Consider the following 12034-nt stretch of genomic DNA (forward strand, 5'->3'; position numbering starts at 1 on the left):
TTTAATAGGGGATGGAAATGCAGGGACACAGAGGGGGGTGAGGAGGAGGGGGAATTCCAGAGGTCAGGGTCCAGGTAGCTGAAACTACAGCCTCCATTGGAGGACCAGGCAAATTTCAAGATAACCAAGGGGTTGGGAAAGAAGGAGCACTGAGATTTTGGCAAGTCAGAGGGCTGGAGGAGGATTTGAATATCGGATGGGGTTTGAAAACAATTTTAAAATTGATGGGCTATTAACCAGGAGCCACATTGGTTCCCATTTCAATATATATTTGCTCGTGGCATGAGGTAGATACAAGGCCAGCATTGTAAAGCAAACAACTGCAGATATTGGAAATCTGTAGATACTGCCATCGGTGTTATCTACAGGGGGCGCTGCCTCAAGAAGGCAACATCCATCATCAAAGATCCCCACCATCTGGCCCGTGCCATCTTCTCGCAGCTACCATCGGGCAGGAGGTACAGAAGCCTGAAGTCCCACACCACCAGGTTCAAGAACAGCTACTTCCCTTCACCTATACGGTTCTTGAACCAACCGGCACAACCTTAATCACAACCTCAGTATAGCAACACTATGACCACTTTGATCGTTTTGTTCTATTTGTGTTCTTTCTTGTAAAAATCGTGCATGATTTATGTTTAACTTTTGTCTTCTTGTGAATGCTGCTTATCTGATGCTATGTGCCTGTGATGCTGCTGCAAGTAAGTTTTTCATTGCACCTGTGCACACATGGTCGGACAGCATCTATGGAGGGAGGAAAAGATTACTCAGCAGGTCGGACAGCATCTATGGAGGGAGGAAAAGATTAAGGTTCAAAACTGCACAGTCTTCTGATGAAAGGTCATCATCTTGAATGGTTAACTCACTCTGAAGATTTCCCAGACCTGCTGATTACAGAGAACAGTACAGCACAGGAACAGGCTCTTCATCCCATGATGATTGTCCCTGGCATTTTCTGTTCTTATTTCAGCATTTACTGATCTTGCTTAACTGTCCTTGAAAATATGGCGTTGAGTTTCCTTCCTGGACCACTGCAGACCTCGTAGTGAAGATCTTCCCACAGTGCTACGGGTGAGCTTGTCAGGATTTAGAGCCAGTGATGGGGAAGTCGCTTGGAGTGAACCTGCAGGAGGAACAATTGTCTTCTCAGTGGGAGAGGAGCTGGGGAGGTGTCATTGAAGAATTCTTGGTCAGTTGGTGCAGAGTACCTTGTAGATAGTGCACACTGCGGTCATATGGCTCCAGTGAAGGAGGGGGTGCATGGCAAGTGGACTGATTTGTGCTATTGAGCTTGTTGACAGTGGTTATACATCTAATCATCGTACAGTTCCACTGAGACTTCTAGAGGTCATGGCGCTGAATACCAAGCAGGTACAGGTCCCTTGAGACTAGAGAGTGTGGTAGACTTTCCGTCTTTTGTTTGCCGTGTTGACCGTCAGCCGACAAAACAGAACCAGTTACACAGTATAGTCAGTGGTGAGAGAGCTATTGAGAGCAACTCAGGAATGACAGGCCTCCTGGTGAATAATTTGGTCAATTGGTTTATTATTGTCACATGTACCGAGGTACAGTGAAAAACTTTGTTTTGCATGCCATCCATACAGATCATTTCATCACATCAGTGCATTGAGGTAATGCAAGGGAAAACAATAACAGGATGCAGAATAAAGTGTTACAGTTACAGAGAAAGTGCAGTGCAGGCAGACAATAAGGGTCATCTTCGATCCGTCCACCGTAACAGCCAGGATCTCCCGGTGGCCAGCCACTTTAATTCCACTTCCCATTCCCACACTGACATGTCTGTCCATGGCCTCATCTACTGCCAAATTGAGGCTAAACGCAGATGAGAAACAGCATATTCCGTCGAGGGAGTCTCCAACCTGATGGCCTCAATATCGATTTCTCTAACTTCCGGTAACCACTCCTCTCTGTCTCCCCCCCCCCCCCCCCCCCACTACCTTCCATCTATCACCTCCCAGATTCTCACATCAATCCCACCTCCCCCCCTCCCCCACTCACCACCTTCCCTCCCTTACCTGGATTCACCTATCCCCTGCCAGCTCGTGCTCCTCCCCCTCCCCCCACACTTTTATTTTGGCTTCTGCCCTCTTCCTTTCCAGTCTCGACACAAAATGTTGACTGTTCATTTCCCTCCATAGATGCTGCCTGACCTGCTGAGTTCCTCCAGCATTTTGTGTGGGTTGGGGCCGTTCAATAGTCTTATAACAGCAGGATAGAAGCTGTCCTTGAGCCTGGTGGTAGGTGCTTTCAGGTTTTTGTATCTTCTGCCAGATTGGAGGGGGGAGAAGAGAGAATGTCCGGGGTGGGTGGGGTCTTTGATTATATTGGCTGCTTTACTGAGGCAGCGAGAAGTGTAGACAGAGTCCAAGCTGTGTCTACAACTCTGCAGTTTCTTGCAATCACGGGCAGAACAATTGCCATATATGATGCTTTCTCTGGTGCATCTATAAAAATTGGTGAGGGTCAAAGGGAACACGCCAAATTTCTTTAGCCTCCTGAGGAAGTGAAGGTGCTGGTGCATTTTCTTGAGACGTTTGTCACTGGCTCGGTGAGTTCACAGGCTGGCGAGGTGTAATTTGCTGCTGCGCACAGGGACTTAGCTAGAGTAACAGCCGTCCTTTTACTCAGCAGACGAATGGATGTGTTTTAGTTTATAGAGGCTTTCAGACTGTGTCATCACCAAATCGTGACCCTTTATTTCTAAGGCAAAGAGACAGGCTCGCTGTCGTTACACCAGAGAGTCAGTATCTGGAAGGGAAAGGTGGCTTCGGTGTAAGGAATAGTCCAACTTTTATCTTCTAGACTCCGGATGTGAGGTTTCAGCAGTCTTGCTTCTTAACTTGGGAGGTGCAGTGGTTTGCAGATGTTTTTAATCTCCAGTTTATGAACAGAATCTGTCTTCTAAACGAAATGGTGAGACTGAAGTATCACACTGACCACAGGAAACATGTGCCCCCAACGGCAGACGGTTCACATTAATTAAAGAATTGCCTCGTAATCGTCCACAGCCCTTTATTGATTCTCCTTTCATGACAGGTGGGTGTGACTGACAAGGAGGGCATTTATTAAATGCCTGATTGCCTCTGGGCCATGGGAGAGGGCAGTTTAAGGTCAACACACCAGTGGGTCTGGAGTCACGTAATGTCCAGACTAGGTAGGGGCATTGGGGTTTCTTCCTGAGATCCACACGTCAAGGGCCTGACCCCTGCTCATCAAGGGTCTGACCCACTCATCGATGGTTTCACCCACACATTGAGGGTCTGACCCACACATCAAAGACTGACCCCTACATCGAGGACCTGACCCACACATCGAGGGTCTCACTGACACATCAAGGGTCTAACCCCTACATCGAGGACTGACCCACACATCGAGGTTCTCACCGACACATCGAGGGTCTGACCCCTACATCAAGGACTGTCCCACACACCGAGGACCTGACCCACACACCGAGGACCTGACCCACACACCGAGGGACTGACCCACACACCGAGGGACTGACTCACACACCGAGGGACTGACTCACACACCAAGGACCTGACCCACACACCGAGGGACTGACTCACACACCGAGGACCTGACCCACACATCGAGGACCTGACCCACACATCGAGGGTCTCACCCACACACCAAGGACTCAGCAAACTGCCATTAATGAAGACGGTGCTGAAAGTGAAGATGTTCTGTCAGGACAGCATAATCTCTTGGTCAGATGGGTGGTGTGGTTTCTCATTGTGACCCAATATGACCATGACATATAGAGCAATCAGATAGAGCACTATGCGTATGAAGAGGCCGATGGGGATTGCTTTAGTCGCCCTACAGACTCTGAGGATAATATTCCTCTAATGGAGGACGAGATGGTAAAATTGATGCAGGAGGATCCAGTGGTACAGCAAGTGTATGAGTACTCAGAGTGGCTGGGCTGATTGACTGATGTTTCCATGGGACTGCAAAGCCACTCCACCCCTCTGTCACAGACATTACCGGCTGTCTACAAATGAAGGCTGCATCAACGGGGCTGCGGTACAGTTAAACTTGAAGAACCGTGAGGCAGAACAATGGAAGAACTTCTGCACTTTGTTAAACTGAAGCAAAATCTTCCAGCTTTGTTCATCAGTCCGTCACGGACGAGGATTGTGGGGAGATTGAAGTCAATATCAAAGTCAAGTTTATTGTCATAAGCACAAGTACATGGATGCACAGGTGCAATGAAAAACTTACTTGCAGCAGCATCACAGGCACAGAGCATCAGATAAGCAGCATTCACAGGGAAAAAACATAAATTAAACATAAAGAATTTTTATGTAAAAGCACAATTAGAGCAAAAAAAAGTCCATTTTAGGACAAAGCGATCAATAGTGTTACTAAACTCTATTTGTACTGGATTAACCAGTCCGTGCTCAATCTGTCAAGATCACAGCTACCAAAGACATCGGCCCAAGTACGGAAGTGGTGGCCATGGCCACGGTGAGAAAGACGTGGGCAGCTTCCCATTCCGAGTGGATTGAGGTGAAGCATCTGGATGGCCCACCCCATCTGAAGGCCCTGGAGAAGATTTCAAACCCCTGGGTCCTCATGTCAGAGAACAGCCCATGGCTTTGGTCATTTTCTCATTGCAGTTTGAAGAGTGCTTTGTGTAGTTCTGGCTGCCACATTACAGGAAGGATGTGGTAACATTAGAAAGAGAGCGGAAAAGATTCACCGGAATGTTGCCTGGAATGGAGGGCTGCAGTTATAAAAAGAAATTGGGTAGGTTGGGCTTGTTCTAACTGCAGCATAGGAGGTGGTGGAGTGTCCTCAGTGTTTGTAAGACTATGAGGGGCAAAGATAAGGAGATGGTTATGCCTATTAGCATGCTTATTTATTTGTTTAATCCCCTTAATTAAACCCCCCAAACATGGTGGGGAGAGTTGAACTCATCAGAAGCCCAGGATATCAGTAACTGAATCCCTCTCCTGCCATACACCAGCATCAGAACTGAGATGGGCTGCAAATGTATGACAAAAATCCGTAGTTCACTTGGAAATGATTCTTGCTGCAGTTGTCCTGACTCATGAGAGAGTGCTGGAGTCCAGAACTTAGAGGGCACAGGTTTAAGGTGAGATGGGAGAAATTTAAAGGAGACTATACCATCCACAGGCACAGTAGTGTAGCGGTTAGCGTAACGCTATTACAGCGCCAGTGACCCAGGTTCAATTCCGGCCGCTGTCTGTAAGGAGTTTGTACGTTCTCCCCGTGTCTGCATGGGTTTCCTCTGGGTGCTCTGGTTTCCTCCCACATTCCAAAGTCATATGGGTTAGGAAGTTGTGGGAATGCTATGTTGGCGCTGGAAGCGTGGCGACACTTGCGGGCTGCCCCCCAGAACACTCTACGCAAAAGATGCATTTCACTGTGTGTTTCGATGTACATGTGACTAATAAAGATATCTTATCTTATTGGTGTTGGAATTGGTTTATTATTGACACTTGTACTGAGGTACAGTGAAAAACCTGTCTTGCATACCATTCGTACAGATCAATTCATTACACAGTGCATTGAGGTAGTACAGGGTAGAAACAATAACAGAATACAGAGTAAAGTGTCACAGCTACAGCGAAGTGCAGTGCAGGTAGACAATAAGGTGCAAGGTCATAACAAGGTAGATTGTGAGGTCAAGAGTCCATCTCATTGTATAAGGGAACCGTTCAATAGTCTTATCACTGTGGGATAGAAGCTGTCATTGAGCCTGGTGGTATGTGCCCTCAGGCTCCTGTATCTTCTGCCTGATGGGAGAGGAACAAGTATTTGGACAAATATTGTCCAACAATATTGGACGAATATTTGGATAGGAAAGTTGTAGAGTGATATGGGCCTAATGCAAATAAATGGGATTAGTGTAGATAGGCATCATTGTCAGCATGGGCGAGTTGGGCTGAAGGGCCTTTTTGGGTGCTGTACAACTCAATGACTGACTCTGTAACAGTATGTGAAATGAAATGGGATCAAGCATCACTTCAGACAGAGAGGCTGAGAGGTCAGGATGTTCAGTGAAAGATCCGCTGAGGAAGTTAACCACATGAGACAGTTCAGGGTCTCACCGTGAAGCATCGACTTGGAGGTTTCCTCCTGATGTGCAGACTTATGCTGCACTCCATGACAGGGTCACCCAGAAGATGTACAGATGACTCATGTCTGAGTCTGTTTCATCTGAATCTGGAAGAAAAGGTGTAGGAAAGGCAACAAATCCAAAGCAACACGTGCCGCAGAGGGAGGAAACTGAGAGAACATAATGAGCTTCAAGTAGGATTGAGCTGCTAAAGTGGGATATTGGTGAGATTGTGGGGGGTAGAGCTCTGAGAGTTACCTTGTACATGAGAGTTTCAGAGAGGTTCACATGGACCACTTGATCTCAGCTCAAGGAATTTAAGAAGAAGGCGTGAGGAGCACACTCCTGAATTGAGTCCTACAACAGATGAGGAAGAGTTGACGAAAGGGAGTCAAGAAATGACTGGGTCCAGGGATGGATTCAGCATCCACACAAGCAATGTGGCTATGATACAGGAGCCTGAGGGCACGTACCACCAGGCTCAATGACATCTTCTATCCCACTGTGATAAGACTATTGAATGGTTCCCTTATACAATGAGATTGACTCTTGACCTCACAATCTACCTTGTTTGACCTTGCACCTTATTGTCTGCCTGCAATGCACTTCCCTGTAGCTGTGACACTTTACTCTGCATTCTGTTACCGTTTTTACCCTGTACTACCTCAATGCACTGTGTAATGAATTGATATGTATGAATGGTATGCAAGACAAGTTTTTCACTGTACCTTGGTACAAGTGACAATAATAAACCAATTCCAATATGAGACACAGAAGAGGATTTAAAACCCAGTTAACTGAGTCCACACTGGCCATCATGCACCCATTTCCACTCATCCCATTTTACTCTCCCCACATTCTCATTAACTTCCCCCAGATCCTACCCCTTGCCCACACACCAGGAGCAATTTTCAGTGGGCAATTAACCTGCACGTCTTTGGGAAATTGGAGCATTGAGGGGGAAACCCACGCGATCACAGGGAGAAGGTGCAAACTCCACACAGACAGTGCCTGAGGTCAGAATTGAACCTGGGTCCCCGGTGCTGTCAGGCAGCGGGTCTACCCGCTGCACCACTGGAATTTGGTCCCCCGGATAGCCAGGGGTAATCAGTCACAGTCTGTATTCAAGGCGGGCAGAGTCTTGCACTAAAGGATTGTATAGTAGAGGGGTGCAAGATTATTGAATAGCAGAGCAGGTTGCAGACTATTTCTTACATTCTTTGAGTTTTTATGTAAAATTATACTCTAAAAATAATTCCTCGTCTTGATCTGTTAAGGCACTGTATAAATGTAGTTATTATTTGTTATAACAATGCTGTTATATGTTCTAAACCTCAGTGCCAGTGCTTTGAAAGTGAGGCAGTGTTCCACAGTTTCAGACTGAAGTACTGTAGACAGGTAGACATGGCAAGATCAACTTTGTCAATTCAAAGGGTTCAAACCATGAAACAGAAGGAACAGAAGGAAGAAAGTGTCTGAAGAGAAAGATCCAACACTAAAAGACAGTGATAGTAAAAATACTTCTGTTACTCCTGAAGCTATTTCCAAGTGGAAGGCAAAACCTGACCCATTCCATCCATCTGAGGGATGCAATTGATTTCCTCTCGCTTCCAAAATATTGTGCACAGGGATGTACTTCTGGATAATTCTTAATTATTAGAAATGATATTAAAGAAAAGATACTGGATTGTTAAATCTCAGAGCCAAGTACAAAAAATTGGAAGTCTTAATCCCAATTAAAATAAGGAAATTTTAAATAAATGTACACACACAGGTCTTTAACTTTACTGCTTCGAAGCAAAGTGTTTGTTTACAGTGAGGGTTTGATTGATAAGGGTCTAATTTTAGCACCAGATCCAATTCCTTGTGTTCATAGCCTACGATGTCACCATATTACAAGAAGTTAATCGATAATCCAGTTCTAAGTTTGATTCCAGACTTACCATAAAACCATAAGATATAGGAGCAGAATTAGGCCATTCGGCCCATCAAATGCTCCGCCATTCAATCGTGGCTGATTTTTTTTTCAACTTTATTTAACCCCCCCCTTACCAACCAAGAACCTATCTATCTCTGCCTTAAATACACCTAATGACTTGGCCTCTACTGTCCTCTGATGAATTCCACAGATTCACCACCCTGTGGCTGAAGATATTTCTCCTCATCTCAGTTCTAAAGGGACGTTCCCTTATTCTGAGGCTGTGCCCTCGGATCCCAGACTCTCCTGCTGATGGAAACATCCTCTCCCCGTCCACTCTATCCAGGCCTTTCTGTATCTGGTAGGTTCAATGAGATCCCCTCTCATGCTTCTGAACATCGAGTACAGGCCCAGAGACATCAAACTCTCCTCATAGTTCAAACCTTTCGTTCCCAACATCATTCTTGTGAATGTCTCCAGGACCAGCACATTCTTCCTTAGACACGGGGCCCAAAACTGCTCACAATACTCCAAGTGCGGTCTGACCAACGCCTCATAAAGCCTCAGCTACATCCTTGTTTTTATGTTCTAGTCCTCTCAAACTGAATGCTAATGTGGCATTGCATTAGGTTTCCAGTCTTGTTTCTCCTGAGGGAGCCCTGCTGGATTTACCGTCAGCAAGGGGAGAACCCCTTCCTTGGAGGTAACTGGGGGTGGGGGCAACAATATTGGCCATCTGGTTTATTCCCCCACACCCTGATATCAGAATCCAGCTGTGGGTGAGACACTGTGAGCGAGACACTGTGAGCACACATCCAGAAGCAAACAGAGGAAGTTTACTCATCAGTTGCATTGTTCTGCACCACGGGAGATGCACCCAGCCATTGCTTCAATGCAACTGCTGATGCAGCAGGATAAACCACCATGGTAAAATATCACCACCCGGGACATGCCCTCTTCTCGTTACTACCATTGGGGAGGAGGTACAGGAGCCTGAAGACCCACACTCAATGATTCAGGAACAGCTTCTTCCCCTCCGCCATCAGATTTCTGAACGGTCCATGAACCCATGGACATAGATAAGAAGAGATTTCTTTATTAGTCACATGTACATCGAAACACACTGTGAAACGCATCTTTTGCGTAGAGTGTTCTGGGGGCAGCCTGCAAGTGTCGCCACGCTTCCGGCACCAACATACCATGCCCACAACCTCCTAACCCGTACGTCTTTGGAATGTGGGAGGGAAGCGGAGCACCCGGAGGAAACCCACGCAGACATGGGGAGAACGTACAAACTCCTTACAACAGCGGCCAGAATTGAACCCGGGTCACTGGTGCTGTAATAGCGTTACGCTAATCGCTACACTACCCTTTTTTTTCACTATTCATTTATTTTTGTAATTCCTGCCCTGTACTGCTGCCACAAAACAACAAATGTCACGTCATATGTCAGTGATAATAAACCTTATTTTGATTCTTAGGTGACCAAAGAAAATGAGGGTTAAACTTACAGGTCGATACAGGGTGGATGTGGAGAGGTGGTGAGAGAATCTAAACTGGGGCCACTGTTTAAAAATAAGTGGTTACGCATTATTGCCAGGGGAGAGGTGAAGCGTCATAAGCATTTAGAATTCTCGTTCTTGAAGTATAATGGAAGCATAGTCATTGAAGGCCAAGGTCGATCAATGCGTGATAAGCAAGGAGGTGGAAGGGAATGCAGAGTTGAGGCCACGATCAGATCAGCCAACATCTTCTTGAATGATAGAGCAGAGAGCAGAGGGGGCAAGTGGGTCTAATTCTTGTGTTTGTATGGTGTGTATGAGAAGCAATGCAATAGAGAGATGGAGCCATCTCTGTTGCTGCAACCACTTGTTATCATGTGAGTGGGAAAGACAGGATGACACAATGATAGGTTGAAATCCTCGTCTTCCTCATGCAATCCTAAACCCTGTCAAACTGAGCCCTTCTGCAATAAAGGGGGACATTGAAAATTCATATGAAGACAATCAGCATCTTCGATAAGGTGATAGAGCAACATTTCATTGGATTCACTGCACTCAATATTAAATAATATTTAATTTATTGCAAAGTTCAGGTTGAAGATTTTAACGCTGAGGTATTCTCTGCTGGAAATGGCCAACGTTAGCCTGGGTTTTGGGTGAGTTCACAGCTGATCTATGACCTACAAGAGATTGCAGGGATCTGGAGCAACAATCTGCTGGAGGAACTCAGCAGGTCGAGCAGCTTCTGTTGGGGGAAAGGAACTGTCGATGTATTGCATCAAAACCCTGCACTGGTCCTCACCCAAAATGTTGGCAACTCCTTGTCCCCCACAGAGGCTTCCTGACCTGCAGTGTTCCTCCAGCAGATTATTGATCTACGACCCAGGTCCTTTCCCCCATTTCCAAGTACATGTCCTCCCCATGAACACCTGACTTATGTTCAGCCCATACATACGAGCAAGCATTTGGGAGACGGGCAGGATGGATTTGACAGCTGCTGCAGGACTGCAGGCGAATGTTCTTGACACTAACTGGAACGTTGCCACACTGAACCCAAGAAAAATCCATTCCAGTTAACATGTTGATGTCCATTTTGCGAATCCTGCCCAAAGATGCCATCCAAGCCAGTATCAGTGTCATGTCTAAAACCATCAGTAGTATTTAAAACCTCATCTGCAGTAAAATGTTTTAAAAAATACCGTTATTAGCCTGAGATAGGCTCGGGCTAAGTTTGTTAATATCAGCTTTATTATTAAGAATGGCAAAACAAGATTTAAAGTGTTTCTCCAGACTATCTTCTGCTATGGGACAGCCCACCTCTGCAGGCATTTTCTGCCTGTGGGAACTCAGTTCATGGCTGCATTTCCAACTTGCAAACAGTTTGGGTTGAGAACAGTTCTCAGGAACAGAACCCTGTTGTAACCGGGGGAGAATCTGTATTCTGTTTTGCAAAGAATACAATTCTTGGCTATGCTATGGCATATTATGATGGTGCCAGAAACGTGGAGACACTTGTGGGCTGCCCCAGAACACTCTACAGATTGTTTTGCAAAATGTAATTAAGTTCAGATTTTAAATTAACAATTGCCGTTTCCAAACTTCGACCACCCTTTGGTAATTGGTAATTGGTTTATTATTGTTAAATGTACCAAGGTACAGTGAAAAACTTTGCTTTGCATGCCATCCATACAGATCATTTCACCACATCAGTACGTTGAGGTAGTACAAGGGAAAAATATGAATGCAGAATAAAGTGTTACAGTTACAGAGAAAGTGCAGTGCAGGCAGACAATAAGGTGCAAGGCCATGACGAGGTCGATTGTGAGGTCAAGGATCCATCTTATTGTACTATTGAAGTCTTATAACAGCAGGATAGAAGCTGTCCTTGAACCTGGTGGTACGTACTTTCAGGCTTTTGTATCTTCTGCTTGATGGGAGGGGAGGGAGAAGAGAGAATGTCCGGGGTAGGAGGGGTGTTTGATTATGTTGGCTGCTTTACCGAGGCAGTGAGAAATGTAGACAGAGTCCACAGAGAGGTGGCTGGTTTTCGTGATGTGTTGAGCTGACTTCACAACTCTCTGCAGTTTCTTGCGGTCCCGGGCAGAGCATTTGCCATTCCAAGCCGTGATGCATCCAGATAGGATGCTTTCTATTGTGTGTGTAGAGATGGTTCCAACTTCACTTCTGAAACCCTGGCTCTGACCTTCAGATTCTCCTACCCTCCCCTTCACATCCTGCAAACTCTAATTTGACTCAGATCTGAAAACTTGCTTTAATTCCCTTCTTCTCAATGTTGGACAGGAAGTGTTTGTACAGTCATACACCTGAGGGAATTCTAGCCATTTTAGTTATTTATTTAATAGGAAAGGATATATTTATTCTGTTGCTTTAATAAAAGTGATCCTGATTGTACCCATTCCTTTTCTAAACTTTTGTGCAAAATATACTCGGGAAATTATTTTAGTAACGCTCGGAATATTGACCGCTTGCTCTTCTGCTAATTCT

General features: G+C 45.7%; 1 protein-coding gene across 3 annotated transcripts in view; it reads left to right on the forward strand.

Annotated features, from left to right (window-relative positions):
* LOC127582057 (serine/threonine-protein kinase Nek6-like) overlaps positions 1 to 12034 on the forward strand; it is a 162990-nt gene that overhangs the window by 14843 nt on the left and 136113 nt on the right. The gene's annotated exons all lie outside the window — the stretch shown is intronic.

Source organism: Pristis pectinata, chromosome 23 (genome assembly GCF_009764475.1).
Source record: "Pristis pectinata isolate sPriPec2 chromosome 23, sPriPec2.1.pri, whole genome shotgun sequence".
Classification (NCBI taxonomy): domain Eukaryota; kingdom Metazoa; phylum Chordata; class Chondrichthyes; order Rhinopristiformes; family Pristidae; genus Pristis; species Pristis pectinata.